The sequence below is a fragment of the Meleagris gallopavo genome, chromosome 1 (genome assembly GCF_000146605.3).
Source record: "Meleagris gallopavo isolate NT-WF06-2002-E0010 breed Aviagen turkey brand Nicholas breeding stock chromosome 1, Turkey_5.1, whole genome shotgun sequence".
NCBI lineage: Eukaryota > Metazoa > Chordata > Aves > Galliformes > Phasianidae > Meleagris > Meleagris gallopavo.
The window spans coordinates 99,992,870-100,008,009 of record NC_015011.2 but is presented as its reverse complement, the minus strand read 5'-3'; the positions used below and the strand labels follow the sequence as shown (position 1 = coordinate 100,008,009).

The 15,140-nt window shown below is 39.9% G+C and overlaps 1 long non-coding RNA gene across 2 annotated transcripts in view; it reads left to right on the top strand.

Annotated features, from left to right (window-relative positions):
• The first annotated feature begins 11,715 nt into the window (after positions 1-11,715).
• The window catches only part of LOC116216297, a 17,748-nt gene continuing 14,323 nt past the window's right edge, over positions 11,716-15,140 (top strand). Inside the window, exon 1 of one of the 2 annotated variants that reach the window (XR_004158797.1) lies at positions 11,716-11,772. This is a non-coding gene — a long non-coding RNA (uncharacterized LOC116216297). The other variant, XR_004158795.1, reaches the window with a different exon arrangement.

Below are 15,140 nucleotides of genomic sequence, written 5' to 3'. Positions count from 1 at the left end.
TTAAATCAGTGCTCTGGACTGAAGAAGAAACTATATACATATAATTAAATGAACCCTCTCAAACTTATCCTAATTTGAAGATTATAGTGAAAAGAAATTGCAATACGCTATCTAGCTATTAAAACATGTTAGCAAACAGAGCAGAAAAAATAGCAGCTGGTAAACCAGCTATTATGGAAGGCAAAAGAGTTTCATCAATTTTTCTTTCTGTCTAAGAGTTTAACAAATTCAGTTGCTTTTGTTGAAATAATGTTGGGTTTCAGAGCACAATCCTTTTAGACAGTATAATGAAGATATTGCATTTACAGTCAGAGTCTCAAGCTTATTAGTCAAAAAGATGGGATTAACAATATACAGTGTCTGTTTCAAAGCATTTCAGTGTCTTGTATTTCATGTGCAACATAGGATACTAACAGAAGCAGAGAAAGAAGAGTTGATGATGCAGTTCAACGTGGATACTTGGGATATTTCTGCGAGAAATACAAAAAAGATAATTCTATGCAACTGATAAATATATATCCATAGTTAATGTATACTGATGAATATTCACCCACTATACCCAAATAACTATCATGCTCTGGTAAATAGGTAAATAGTCATTTTCTTATCAGACAGAAAATAAAAACATCTGCATTCTCATTTTTTTTTCCCCCAGTCTCTTCTTTGCTGTAAGTTTTTGAGAATTCCAGTACCATCAACAAATATATTCCATACCCCTTTCAGCAGTGGGAAGTTTAACACAAAGAAAAACAGAGCAACACCTAAATTGAAGATTATTTTAGCAACACTGAAATTTTGTATATGTGAATCACCAAGAGGAATTTGAAACACTTTGAATGGCTGTTTTGGGGATTTTTTTTCCCCTAAAGTCTCATTTGCATCCATCTCTGCATGAAATTGGAGAGGCTTGAGGGAGGCATAGATGTAGAGAAATGAGTAGATTATTTAATATATATCTGTGTACAAATCAACTGAGACCCAGTATGCAAGTATGCTTAGTTTATTTCACCAAGTACAAAGCTAAGCAGGAGAGACTTGTAGTACTGTGGGTTTCTAGGGTACTGCTGAAGAGAAAACTATATCTGCACTATGTAGCTTATTAGGTCATGGCAAACATGTTTATGACCTGAATGTTATTTTCAAGATGCCTATAGAATTTCATAGATTACTTTGAAGTAATCTCAATCCTTCATCTTCTCATTCCTGTATTTTTGCACTCCTGTTCTAATGCAGTAAGAAAATACTTAAAGCCTTGCATTGATCTCCAGAGGCCCCTTTCAACACCTACAATTCTGTGATTCTGTGATCTGATCTTTCTTCCTCCAAAATTTGTAAATACATGCAATAGGAAGGACTCTCTCTATGAAACCAAACACATCAGGAAAGTAGCTAAGTGCTTTAAAATTCATAACTTTAAATTTAGTGTTTTCCTAGGATAATAAAGTGGAGTGCTTTATTATCCTAGGACCTTAATACAAAGGAAGCCTAGGGAAGATTTCCACACATCTGGAAGTCCAAGGAGTCTCCTTAGGGCATCTTACAGAAGAGAGCAGCATTGTTCTGTGTATTCTGTTCACAGGTATGTTAGGCTAATGTGTGCAAGAAGTCAGATACAGACTAATCAGAGGAACCTTTGATGAACTTCTTTTCTCTCCTCTGTAGATTTGCACCAACATGTTCTTGAATAAACAAAGAAAAATAGCTGGAGGGAAAGGGAAGGGATGAAAGACTAACATATAATGGAGTAATTAGACTGTTTTGATTCTGTCAGTATCAGGCTTTTGGGAAAGAGAAAGCACCTCATAGAGCTTGGTATCTACTAAAGAGATGCATAAATAAGAGTTGCTATTTCTGAATGAGTATGTCAGACACAGTAGTGTGGTTTTTTGTTTTTGTTTTGGAAAGTCTTCTGGTCTTGTTCTTACCTGTGATATTTTTTCAGTTACTATTAAAAAGTTTTAAATAGCATGGGAAAATATATATTTCTATTAAAGTCATCCAGTGAATGTATTACTTTTAGTCTTTTAATCCTAGAACCAGTTTTGTTATGAATTATGCAAGACGACAATATAAATATTGAAATGATGTCTGAAAACGTAGCCAGGAAGCCTCAGTGCATGTTTTCCTCTGTCATTGCTAGAGGAGTCAACATAGAATATAGATAAATACCTCATGGACCTGATGCCAACCCGAGGGCCAGTTCTATCAGTTCTGTCTGCTGTAAGAAGCTGAACGGGAAGCTCTGAGTACCAACCATCCTGAATTTAAAGCAATTCTCCATAGAATTAATTCATGCTTTTTTTTTCCCTATTACAAAACCATATTAAAAAATAAAATCAATGAAAATATCGGATGGGGCTTTGAGCATCCTTGGGGGGGAGGGCACAGGTGTTGGAACTCTGTGATCATTAAGGGTCCCTTCCTATCCAAAATGTCTAAGATTCAACCATTCAGTGACTGTGATTCTGTGATTCTATGTTTGTATGCTACAATAAACAATCTGTTCTGTAAATACAAAGTGCCCTTTATATCTAAATGATACTCTTATGGTATCCTATGTCACTGATACATAGAATATTTTCCAAAGATAATGTGCTTTTTGTACCAATGCCAACATGTGAGTCCTGTCATTGAAACCTTATACCTAGGACTGTGAAGACAAAAGACCAGATTTGTGAGGAGAGGTATTCACATCAGTGCCAGGGAAGACTGTGCAAAGAGGAAGGACGAGCAGAGAGGAGCTGTTATGAGCTGACCACATCTCCCTTTTCCTGTTCTCCTAAGCCATTCAGTGCTGGAGGAGGTAGAGAAGTTAGGGTTGAAGTTCAGCCTGAGAAAAGGAAAAGGAGAGCTATTTTAGTGTTTGCCCTTGTGTCTTAGTACTCAAACCTATTTTAACTGGCAATAAATTAATTTTCTCCAACTGAAGTCTCTTTTGCCCATGACAATAACTGATCAGTGATCTCCCTGTATTTGTCTTGACTTACAATGTTTTTCATCTGATTTTCTCTCCCTGTTCTGTTGAGTAGGGTGGAAGTTAGCCCATCACATTTTACAATCACTGGACAGTAAAAAGGCTAAAGTCAGCAAAAGCATTCAGCACAGTTTTGGATCATGCCTGAGACGTTGCAATTTATCATCACTTCTGTGTGTTGATTTCACTGTTCTTTTTTTTTTCTTTTTTCTTTTTTTTCCTTTCTTTTTTTTTTTTTTTTCCTTCATCAGACTGAACTGGTTGACTGAAAAAGCTTTCTACATCTTTTCAAGCTCTCACAACACTGGCCTGAGGCATGTAGCAAATGAATGTTTCAAGTGGAGTCTTCAAGGTCTCTTAGAGAAGCTTGGGTTGTAGCCAGCATAGGCTCTCATGAAACTTCATTTCTTTGAAAATGGCTTGCTTTCATTTCCTTCGATAGTTGGACACTTTACTAATGTCAGGTAAAAAAGTTGAAATCTCTGGTAAAGACTGCATTATAACCTGCCCGGCAAGAATATTTGGAATGACTATTTTTGTAGTTTGCTTCTTCATATCACTTTTGTGGAGCTGCACTGCCACTCCAAATGCTTTGTTTAGAGTTTATGAGCATTATTCATTTTTAATGGATACATCCAAGACTTGATGGAGTCTTCTTTTGATTTATAATAAGATACTATCATTGCAGCACAGCTACAGCAGAATTCCTCTGAAACTTTCTTTTAATACCTACTAGGACTAATTAACATTATTGGATAATTCATCACATGACTGAATTGTTCATTGTCTTTTCTCATTGTAATACTCTTAGTATGTGTATTAACTCTGTTGTAATTACACCATAATTAGTCTCACAGCAATACAACCAGGGAATTAGTGGTAACTGGTAGTAACAAAAATTGTTACTACTCTATAATTGCATCTGTAATTACCAAATAACTGTTGTAACTATGTAATTTAAAGGGACGCCAAAAAACAAACCCTTCCACCTCTATATGAAACAGATATTGTACAGACATGTACAATACATTAATTTTTTTTTTTTTTTTTTTTTTTGGAGAGAAATAAAGCTCAAAGTTTTGTCTCAGTGAAGATATATCTGGAATATATTCCCCCTCACACAAGATTGCCCCCCACCTCCTTATGTATTTATCTGCTATTTGCATATAATAAATCATTTCTATTTTGAAGTTGAATTTTGGAATGCTATAATAATTTATATATTCTCCAGAACTCCAACATTTGCTACGTTTCTTTGTAGAATACCCCTACAAGTGTTTTTAGACACTTGATCTGCTTAAATTTTGGCCTGCTGTTTTCAGGTGGCATTTCCAACTCAGGTTAGTTTATTTTCCATGTAGATGTCACACAAATGCTGTTGCTGTGAATGAAAATACCAAAAGTAACATATACACAAATTTGCCTCAGAACTGCAAGCCATATATATGATTCCAAGTGATACCATAGCCTAGGTAACTAGGAAAAAGCTAACATGCCGTATTACATTACTGTGAGCATATTGCTTCTGAGACATTTGTTAAAATGCCCTCTATGTGACAATCACACTGGCCTCTGGAAATGTGCTACTTCTCTAGGAGCTGATCTGACATCCATTTAGTGATGTAAATGAGCCCAAATGAGCCCTTCTTCCTACAGTCTGACACATAGTGGAAGGTATGGAAGGTTTAATTATGTCTCCATGAGGCCCAATTGTGAGATAGAAACTCAGGGATTTTAGTTCCTGGCTTTGCTGATGATCCTGAGTAGAGTTTTAATTTATCATCTTCCCTAAGACATTTTGAAACCACTAATGGGTGGTATTCACCCATAGGTTGATTTTATTTCTGAAATTCCATGAGCTATGCATGAAAGATGAACATAGATCAGATCACTCCACACCACCTTCTGTCTCTTTTCCAGATGCTTCCCCAGAACCATGATAACACGGAGTCTCTTTTGCTCTGCTTCCTCCGGTGTCTGAAATACTCTGATAGTGCGAGTGGTATTAAACATTGTGATGTCCTAAGAATTAATGCATGGGAAAGTAAACTTCATGTGGCTTTCTAAACTAGCATTTAGGTTGAGTCTGTGAGTTAGGGGTTAATCTGGTACAGAAACCAATGTTTCCTTTACTGATTGGAAACTACTTTTCATTCTTCAGACATATGTCTATTGAGTCTGGTCAGTACGCATTTTGAAAAATACGATAGAAAATACAGAACAATGATGCCATAATCTGACTTCCTAAAGATTCTTAGTAAAATTTCTGCAACACCAACAGAGTTAGAGGAAAGAGAAAAGAGACTAAAAATGTGTTTTGACTTCATTTAAGATATAGTGAACTAAATAGTTGGCGAATTTTGCAAAGGCACAAATCACTTTGCTGTAAAAGACAGACAAACAAAATTTTAATAGTATTTTTTTGCAAATTTAGACCTCGCCTTTAGTCAGCAGAGGAACTTCACTAACTTTTACATATATTAACTTTTCATTTTAGTTGCTGCCATTTCTATTTAAAATAATATATGCATTTTTTAAAACAGAATACTGAACGTTTGAACAAAGGCCAAGTTTTCATGGATAAAAGTGTCTATATTCTGCTAAAATGGAATGATGATATACAGAGTGTTTTATTGATAGACTTATATTTACATACTTTTAGTTGCATTTTAATATCTTGGGGGTGTATTTTCTTTTACTTCTGCAAGTACAAATTTGGATTTTCCACACATTAATGCTTTTTATTACATCTCTGAAAACACTTCTATTTTTCAATTAAAAATACAATAACTGGATACGGATAGTGCAGGATAAGACTTTAAACATTTCTTTTTGTAAAACCAAGCAGTAATGTAAGGGGTTTAAAACAAAATTTGCCCTGTAACAGAGAGTTGAGGTGAGGTCTTCTGACTTTGTTCGCAATTTAGCGTATCTTTGAACAGAATGTAAAGTTAACAATCTTCCACTTGGTATGAATATGTTACTGAGCATGAAAACTATCCAAAGATATTACCAGATTGTTCTGAGCCACAAAATTCACTCGTTGTAAGGGTAATCTAGCACATTATAAGGATGGGCTCTAAGTACTCAGAATAAAGTACTATATAAAATATGAAAAATGATCATCATTCATCATCTAAAGTTCTCTAAAAATACTGTGAGCTACTTAAATGTACAGAAAAGTTAGTTAAATATTTAATTTCTGAGCATTATTTGCCCAAAACACTGTGTGGCGTGTATCATTTGTTTTCTGACAAACTCAAACTAAAATTATATGTTAGCATTTCAGCAAGCAAACAAAATTTCTGTGGCTAGGGCTGGCATATAAAACAAACACGCAGAGGAAATCCCACCACTGCAGGCTACATGCCAGTCAGTGAAATGCAGTGGCAGTGGCATTTTTCTGAGGTAGTTTTTGTGAACCATGTTAGGTAAGCACCGTGAAAAAAATTCAGTTTTTTGAATGATACAGCTCAGAACACTGAAACTAATTCTTCTCTTGCCACAGGATGGATACTGAAATTGAAATGTACTGATAACACATGCTTGGAGGACACTAAATGATATGGATAGAAATAGATGCATGTGACATGGCTATAGTCTTATAATAAGGATTAATAGTAAGAATTTCTATACAAACTGGGTGCTCATTGAAAAATGAAGGATGAGGCTTTATTTCACCCATTACAAGTTAACTCTAAGTCACCAGTGGGATGAGACACAGCAAAAACAAACAAACAAACAAAAAACCCCAAAAAACAAACTAATAAAAACAAACAAACAAAAAACCAACAACAAAAACCAACACTGGAAAGAGGCAAGAGCAGTAAAGAAAGACTAATGCAAAATCTGGAACTGGGAAAATTGTAATTCCATGTACCAAGGTGCTGCTAGATTCATCTTGAATCTGTGGGGGCAATTCTGTATATCTATGTTCAAGAAAAATTTTCTCTAACTACTAATAGAAATGACAGGGACAAGCATGATTTGGGAAACATAGATCCTGTTCGGTATGAGGACACTAGATGAGTCTAGCAAAATTAAAGCTGAAAGGAGATATGCTTTTAAAGGTACATGAAAGCAAGTAAAGATTGCTAAAGGAAAATCTATCTAAACTAAAGGTCAGTGTCGCAAGGATGAATGCGTGAAAACTGGCCATGATTAAAACTCACATTTGGAGTTAGATGAAGGTTTATAACTCTCAGAGGAATTTTGTTTTGAAATAGCATTTCTGTCTTGGGAGAATGCTGGATTAGACTTAGCACCTTTGTACCTGATACATTTATGGATGGAACTGCAATAGTGTGACCTCTATAATGTCATAAGACCAGACCAAGTAAGTGGCTTGGGAAATTGTCTTCAGCTCTAAATCCTGCCAAAACAAGCAGTGCTAATTAATTCTTAGCTTCAACTCTCCTGTCTGTCCTGACACACACAACCAGATGCCAAACCATGGTGTGTTTGTTTGCTTGTTTTTGATGCTTTGATAAATGTGCTGTCTTTCTAGTAGCTCAGCATCTCATAGAAATTTCTGGTGAGTATTTGATTGCAAGAGTGACTGCTGCAAAATCTACAATACTGAGAATGCCAAATGTATATTAATATAATTTTGATAGATTTCCCAAGGTTAACCAGAAATGGTTTTGAGGTTTGACTCATATTAATGACAAAAGGTAGTAATACAATTCTGCCAAGCAATTTTCAGGCCAGGCACGGTGCGCAAAATCCCAGCAGAAGATTTGACAGCAGGTGATGAGTTTACATTACAAACTTCAGGTTGAAGCTTAATATTTCAGGCATAGGTTGGAGATTAGTAATCAAAAACAAGCACAGCCTTGCACTACTGAAAACTTCCACATTTTGAAAATCTCAAAGTAGGTGAAGACATGGATAAACAGGGAATTGCTAACTGAGATCAAAAATAAAATGAAAGTACACAAAAGGTAGAAGAAAGGATGCTTCAGTATGTTAGAATATACTTAAGAAAGTCAAAGTTCAGCTGATGTTGAAATCAGTGTAGGATATGAAGGGCAACAAGATGTTCTACTGTAAGAACAAAGGATGATGAGAGTACCCTCAGTGCTTTTTTTGCTTGCTGTCAAGGCCTGTCCTCTTGTCTCCCAATTCTGAGTACCTAGACAGAACCTACAGGAATGTAGCACTATACGTTACAGAAGAAGAAAGATTTATGGAGACATAAGACACTATACTGGGTGTAGCTGACAAGATTTTATTAGTGGACAGATGCAGGGGTGGTATCTATGTAGAGAGGCTGAGCCTGCCATTTGCCAGACACAGCGAGTTGCAGGTGGCTCCAAATGCCCCTTCCTCTTGCCAAAGCAGCCATCGCGGGGAACACCTTGGGCAAAAAAAGGGCAGAAAACACCTATCAGAGATAAGAGGGAACAAAAAAGAGTAAGGAACACCTTGGGAAGTGCAAGATCAGAGGAAAAGGGGGAAGTACTCTGGGGTGCATGAGCAGATATTTGCTGTGACCTATGGAGGACCCATGAGAAGAAAGGAGGAGCAGAGAGAAATGGCTCTGTACTGACTGTAGCCCTTACCCTACTACCTCCAGACCATTGCCTGTTGATGAAGGGGAAGGAATGTAGTCTGCTTGTAGGTGGACAGTGGAGAGTTGAGAAATGGTGGGCACGAGCTAGAGTGTGGCAGAGCCTGGCTTGTTTAGGGGACAAAATTGTCAGTTTGTCACTGTGATTGGTGTAGCAACCTGCCTCTACAGCTCATGTCATACATCAGATCAGATGGTACTTTGCTATTGCATACACCGTGGCCACCATTTTGTTTTAACAACTATTTTATGTCAGGGAGTCACCACTTTTGACAATGTCATGAGTCATATGTTTTCATAGTGCTCTTTGAGTGGCTTCTGAGACATCACACCTCTTGTTTACCAGGATGTATGTCCAAAGAGTGAGCTTGTTCTATGCATGAAGAGAACTGTTTTTGGCAATGCCAAAACAGTGTTTTTGTCCTCTGCTCCATGATTTTCTGGTTGCCATGTTTTGGAACTGTCATGCCCTTTTGAGCTCAGAGCTAACCCTCTGGTTAGTGGCCTGTTTCTTTTGGACCATATATAGAAATGTAAACAATTCACAGAATCACAGAATCACAGACTCAGAGAATGGCCTGGGTTGGAGGGGACCTCAAGGATCTTGAATCTTCAACCCTCCTGTCACATGCAGGCCCACCAACCTCTACATTTAATACTAGACCAGGCTGTCCAGGGCCCCATCCAATCTGGCCTTGAACACCTCCAGGGATGGGGCATCCACAACCTCTATGGGCAGCCTGTTCCAGCACCTTACCATTCTCTCCGTAAAGAACTTCCCCCTGACATCAAATTAAATCTTCCCTTCCTCAACTTAAAACCATTTCCCCTTGTCCTGCAGTTATTAACCCTTTCAAAGAGTTGATTCATCTCCTCTTTGTAGGCTCCCTTTAGGTATTGGAATGCTGCAATGAGGTCACCCCGCAGCCTTCTTTTCTCCAGACTGAACAAGCCCAGCTCCTTCAGCCTGTCTTCATAGGGGAGGTGCTCCAGTCCCTGATCACCTTCGTGGTCCTCCTCTGGACCCTCTCCAACTGCTCCCTGTCTTTCTTGTACTGATGTTTCCAGACCTGGACGCAGTACTCCAGATGGGCCTCACAAGAGCAGAGTAGAGGGGGACAATCACCTCCATGTCCCTGCTGGCCACCCCTCTTTTGATAGAGCCCAGGATACCATTTGCCTTCCAGGCTGCAAGGGCACACTGCTGGCTTTTCATCTATCAAGACCCCCAGGTCCTTCTCTGCAGGGCTGCTCTCAAGGACTGCTCCTTCATGTCTGTATGGATGCCTGAGATTCCTCCGGCCCAAGTACAAAACTCTGCACTTTGCCGTGCTGAACCTCATCAGGTTCACCCGGGCCCACTTTTCTAGCCTCTTGAGGTCCCTCTGAATGGCATCCCTTCCTTCCACCATGTCAACCGTACCACTCAGCTTGGTATCGTAAGCAAATTTGCTGAGGGTGCACTCGATTCCGTCATCAATGTCATTGATAAGGATGTTAAAGGGCACAATTTTCCTTTTTATAAAGTTGCCTTGTTCATGAACTGCCTTTGAAATGATGTTAAGGCAGAGCATGCTTTACAGCAAGCACAATCACAGTACAAGTAACAGCATGTGTTATAAAAAAGGTACATATTAGTCATTCTTTAGGGTAATTCTAGCTGCAGTAATGTAAAAAGTGAAGCAACTCCAAGGTTAGCTAGTTAGTTCCTCTGTAAAGGTACACTTTGCTAATACTCTTCAGACTTTCATAAGGCAACACAGAATCACACTTGAGCTTTGCTTTGTTTGATATCATTTGCTTTCTGAGCTGCAAGAGCACACTGCTGGCTCATGTTAAGTTTTTCATCTATCAAGAACCACAGGTCCTTCTCCACAGGGCTGCTCTCAAGGATTGCTCCTTCCAATCTGTATGGATATCTGGGATTCCTCCGGCCCAAGTGCAAAACTCTGCACTTTACTGTGTTGAACCTCATCAGGTTCACCCAGGCCCACTTTTCTAGCCTCTCAAGGTCCCTCTGAATGGCATCCCTTCCTTCCACCATGTCGACCGCACCACTCAGCTTGGTGTCGTCAGCAAACTTGCTGAAGGTGCGCTCGATTCTGTCATCGATGTCATTGATAAGGATGTTAAAGAGCACCAGTCCCAAGACAGACCCCTGGGGGATGCCACTTTTTACCGGACTCCACCTGGATATAGAGCCATTGATGACCACCCTCTGTCTGTGGCCTTCTAACCAGTTTCTTATCCATCGAGTGGTCCACCCGTCAAATCCACATCCCTCCAATTTGGAGATAAGGATGTGGTTGGAGACCATGTCAAAGGCCTTGCTCAAGTCCAGGTAAATGACATCGGTGGCCTTTCCCTTGTCCACCAATGCCATCACTCCAGCATAGAAGGCCACCAGTTTGGTCAAGCATGACCTTCCCCTGGTGAAGCCGTGCTGGCTGTCTCGGATCACACACTCATTCCTTATGTGATCAAGCATGTCGTTCAGGAGGATCTGTTCCATGATCTTCCCAAGTACAGAGGTAAGACTCACCGGCCTGTAGTTTCTGGGGTCCTCCTTGCTCCCTTTCTTGCAAATGGGAATGACGTGACCCTTCCTCCAGTCATCCGGGACCTCACCTGACAGCCATGAAAACAATTACACATACGTTGCATATATGTACAAGTATATGTGCATATGTACTAGTACATATATGCACATGTGTAAATATATAAACACATAAAATACACATGTGTATATAATATAAATTATATATGAAGCAGTCTAATATATGTATAAAACTATATACATAAACAGACATTATATATGTTTATTTATGGGTGTATACAGTATATACATACATATATATTCATGATAGTGTGAGCATGTATAAAATATTCTGCAATATGGACAAATGAAATGGACAGTTAAAGTATAAACAAATGAATATGACAAAGCCTGGTTTCCTGTATAAGGCTGCTAAACAGGCCCTGAGATTTTTGAGGTTGGAAGGAAAGTCATTGTCCTGCAAGCAAGCATGAACTCATTGGAGTATGATCCGTGGCTATGGAGCTGCCCATGTCCGTGCTGCTGTTGTGATGGCCACATCAGAGTGAGCAGAAGGTCTGCAGTGGCAGTGTTATACTGAGGTCTCTGCCTATGTCACACTGGGGTCTATGATGTAGCTGACGTGTATAAAGGGGGATGTGGAGATTGAGATGCAGCACTTCTGAACTGGTGAGAGCAGGGGAAGACAAGGGGCAGTAAGGTTTGGGAAGGGGCGTACCACTGCCCCATGGAGGGCTGTGCCTATGCGCACGCAGCCAACCCTGCCAAGCTCAAAGGTCTCTAGTCCTCACTGTTGCTGGCCCTGCTCCTCTCCAAGCCATGAAAGAGACATGGGGACAGGCAGTCCTTGGATAGGGAGCATGGAATTTTCCTGAAGCTGCTGAGGGAGGACTGGGTTCTGACTTCTCAGGGTCTGGATCTGCACTGGAAGCTCACACTGACCTGTTCTCCCTCAGGGTTGAAGAGGAGAGTCTGGAGGAGCAGCCCCTGTGCTGGTGCACACTCACCATTTACCTGCTGGCATATTTCAGCCACAAAGCAGGAGGCCCCCTGAGTCAGCAAGGAGAGAGATAAATGACTGTGCAGCTCCCAAGACTGTATGAAGGGGATGCTGTGAAGGGCCTTCTGTGTGCAGCCATGTAGAGGGGAAGGCAGGAGGCCCTCAGATGCCTGGTGCAGGTCTTGTCTGCTCCTCAGAAAGTGTCTTGGTGTGAGGGGAGAAATGGTGCTGTCTAGGGATGGCTGGGAGCAAGAGAGCCCAAGGTGAGGTGGTAAAGGGGTGAAGGAGAAGAAAAGGGAGGAGTGAACACCAGTGAGGCTGGGGAAGGGGTCAATGTGGGCTGTTTGGGGCAGTGAGCTGAGATTTTAGCAGAAGCAGAACATGTGGAACTGACAGTGAAGGCAGTCCCTCAATCCTAGAGAGCTCTACATAGCATGTCTGCATAGAGTTAAGCTGCAGTATGCTAGGACATGGACAACCTTCTCTGGATACATCGTGCTTTCCATCTCACATGCTGTGCACTTATTGTGAAATGTGATGTACAGTGAGGTGATGGCAATGTTTCTGGAGTAAAGCAAGATCAACACCATCTGGTGAGTGTTTACTTGTGCTACACTGAACAGGGTGGCTCTCCCATGCTCAGAGCTTTTCAGTATTGACTTTGTTCCAGGAAAAAAAGTGTCCTTCTCTTGAAACACATGACTAAACTTTTTGATTTCATTGAGGTTCAACCTACTCCAACAAACTATGTGTGGTTACAAACATAATGATGAAGAACACAGCACATTGCACATCCTTTGATATTTGCAATTTGTTCAATAATAGAAGAGAGATATCACTTTAACAATCTGACTTGTGAAGAGTATGATATTTTGGGGGTTAGAACTGGATGGCACATAAGAAAGATGTTCATTTATGGGTCTGCTAGTATGTTCTTACTTCTTTACCCATTCCACATATTCTTTTCTTAATTTTAGTGAGATCCTAATTCACTTTTCTGGTGCCAGAGTTTCAATCTGTTCTGAGCAGAAATATAGTACAAGCTTAATTAAAAAGTTACTGTTTTGAACAAGATTAAGAAAAGACTTTTAGAACTTCATCAGTGGACAAGGGAAGAGCCACGGGAAGCCAAGGGAAGAGACAAGGGAAGATGATGGTGTCATCATTCTGGACTTCAGTAAGGCTTTTGACATGGTCTACCATGACATCCTTCTTTCCAAATTGGAAAGATATGGATTTGATGGGTGGACTGTTCAATGAATGAGAAACTAGCTATGAAATTGTACCCAATGAGTAGTGATCAGTGGCTCAGTGTCTGGATATCAATAGATATCAGTGATGTTTAGTGTGCCTCAGGGGTCGGTACTGGGACTGGTGCCCTTTAATACCTTAATCAATGACAGTAGCAGTGAGTGCACACTCAGCAAATTTGCAGATGATACCAAGCTGTGTGGTGCAATTGACAGGCTCAGGGGATGGGATGCCATCCAGGGGGACCTAGACAGTCTCAAGCAGTGGGCCCAGGAGAACATCATGAGGTTCAACAAAGCCAAGTGCAAGGTCTTACATCTGGGTCGTGGCAATCTCCACTATCAGTACAAGCTGGGGGATGTAAGGATGGAGCACAGGCCTGCCAAAAATGACCTGGAACTACTGGCAGATGGCAAGCTGAACATGAGTCAGCAATTTGTCCTCACATCCCAGAAAGCCAACTGTATCCTGGGCTGCACCAGAAGAAATGTGTCCAGCAGGTTGAGGGAGGTGATCCTGCTGCTCTACTTTGCACTGATGAGACCTCACCTGGAGTACTGCATCTAGATCTGGAGTCCTCAGTACAGGAGACACAGACCTGTTGGAGAGTGTCCAGAGGAGGGCCACAAAAATGATCTAAGGGATGGAACACTTCTCCTGTGAGGACAGAGTGAGAGAGCTGGGGCTGTTCAGCCTGGAGAAGAGAAGGCTCTAGGCAGACCTGAGAATGGCCTTTCAGTATCTAAATGGGGTCTATGAAAAGGAAGGGGACAGACTCTTTAGCTGGGTCTGTTGTGATAGGACAAGAGGAAGTGGTTTCAAACTAAAGAGATATAGAGTTTAAAAAGAGATATAGAGAAACATAGTTTCTCTCTCTATGTTTCTCTATATCTCTTTTCAAACTAAAATCTCCCGATTTACAGTTGATACAAGAAAAATGTTTTTTATTATAAGGGTGGTGAGGCACTGGAAAAGATTTCCCAGAGAGGTGGTGGATGCTCCATCCTTGGAGACTCGAAGTCAGGCTGGATGGTGCTCTGAGCAACCTGATCTAACTGTAAGCTGTCCCTGTTCATTGCAGGGAAATTGGGCCAGATGGCCTTTAAAGGTCCCTTCTGACTCAAACAATTCTATGATTCTATGAAAACACAACTAGTATTTTTGCATGAGTTCTGTACTTTGGCCTTTCTGTGAAAATTATACATTCACATTCATTAGTTCCATTCATTTGTCATGTTGAAAAATGTCAAATGTTTTTAGTGGAAAATAGGTCATTGTGGTGTTGAAAATTTTAATGGATGTATTAATGGAGATTTTTTCCTTTTTTGGCTGCATTAAAAATGTTGTGTTTTCCATCAGTGGGCAAAAGTGGTGTTCTGTTACTTTGCAGTGTCCTACTGTTCATTATTCTTTATTTTTTTATTTTTTTATTTTTTGCCTCTGTTGGAGGAGGATGATTTAGAAAAAGGAAAGTAGGCTTCCTCCAAACAACCGACAAAAAAGGTTGTTTTTGGAAGAAGAGGAAAAGAACTGAAAAATAAAAGGCTCTTAGAAGTCTGAGTGAAATAATTTTGAAAATAAACAAACTTAAAAACTATGTTTCTCTATATCTGTTTTTAAATAACTCCTACTTCTGACCAGTGCTGATCTGCCTAAATTCTACTGAAATTCAGTGGAAATTAAGGAAGGCAGTGTTCCTTTTTAGAGCTGTATATCACCAAACTGCAACAACAGCAACACTTTTTTCCTCTTGACCATTTTAGAGGAAGATAAGCAAAACCTTTTT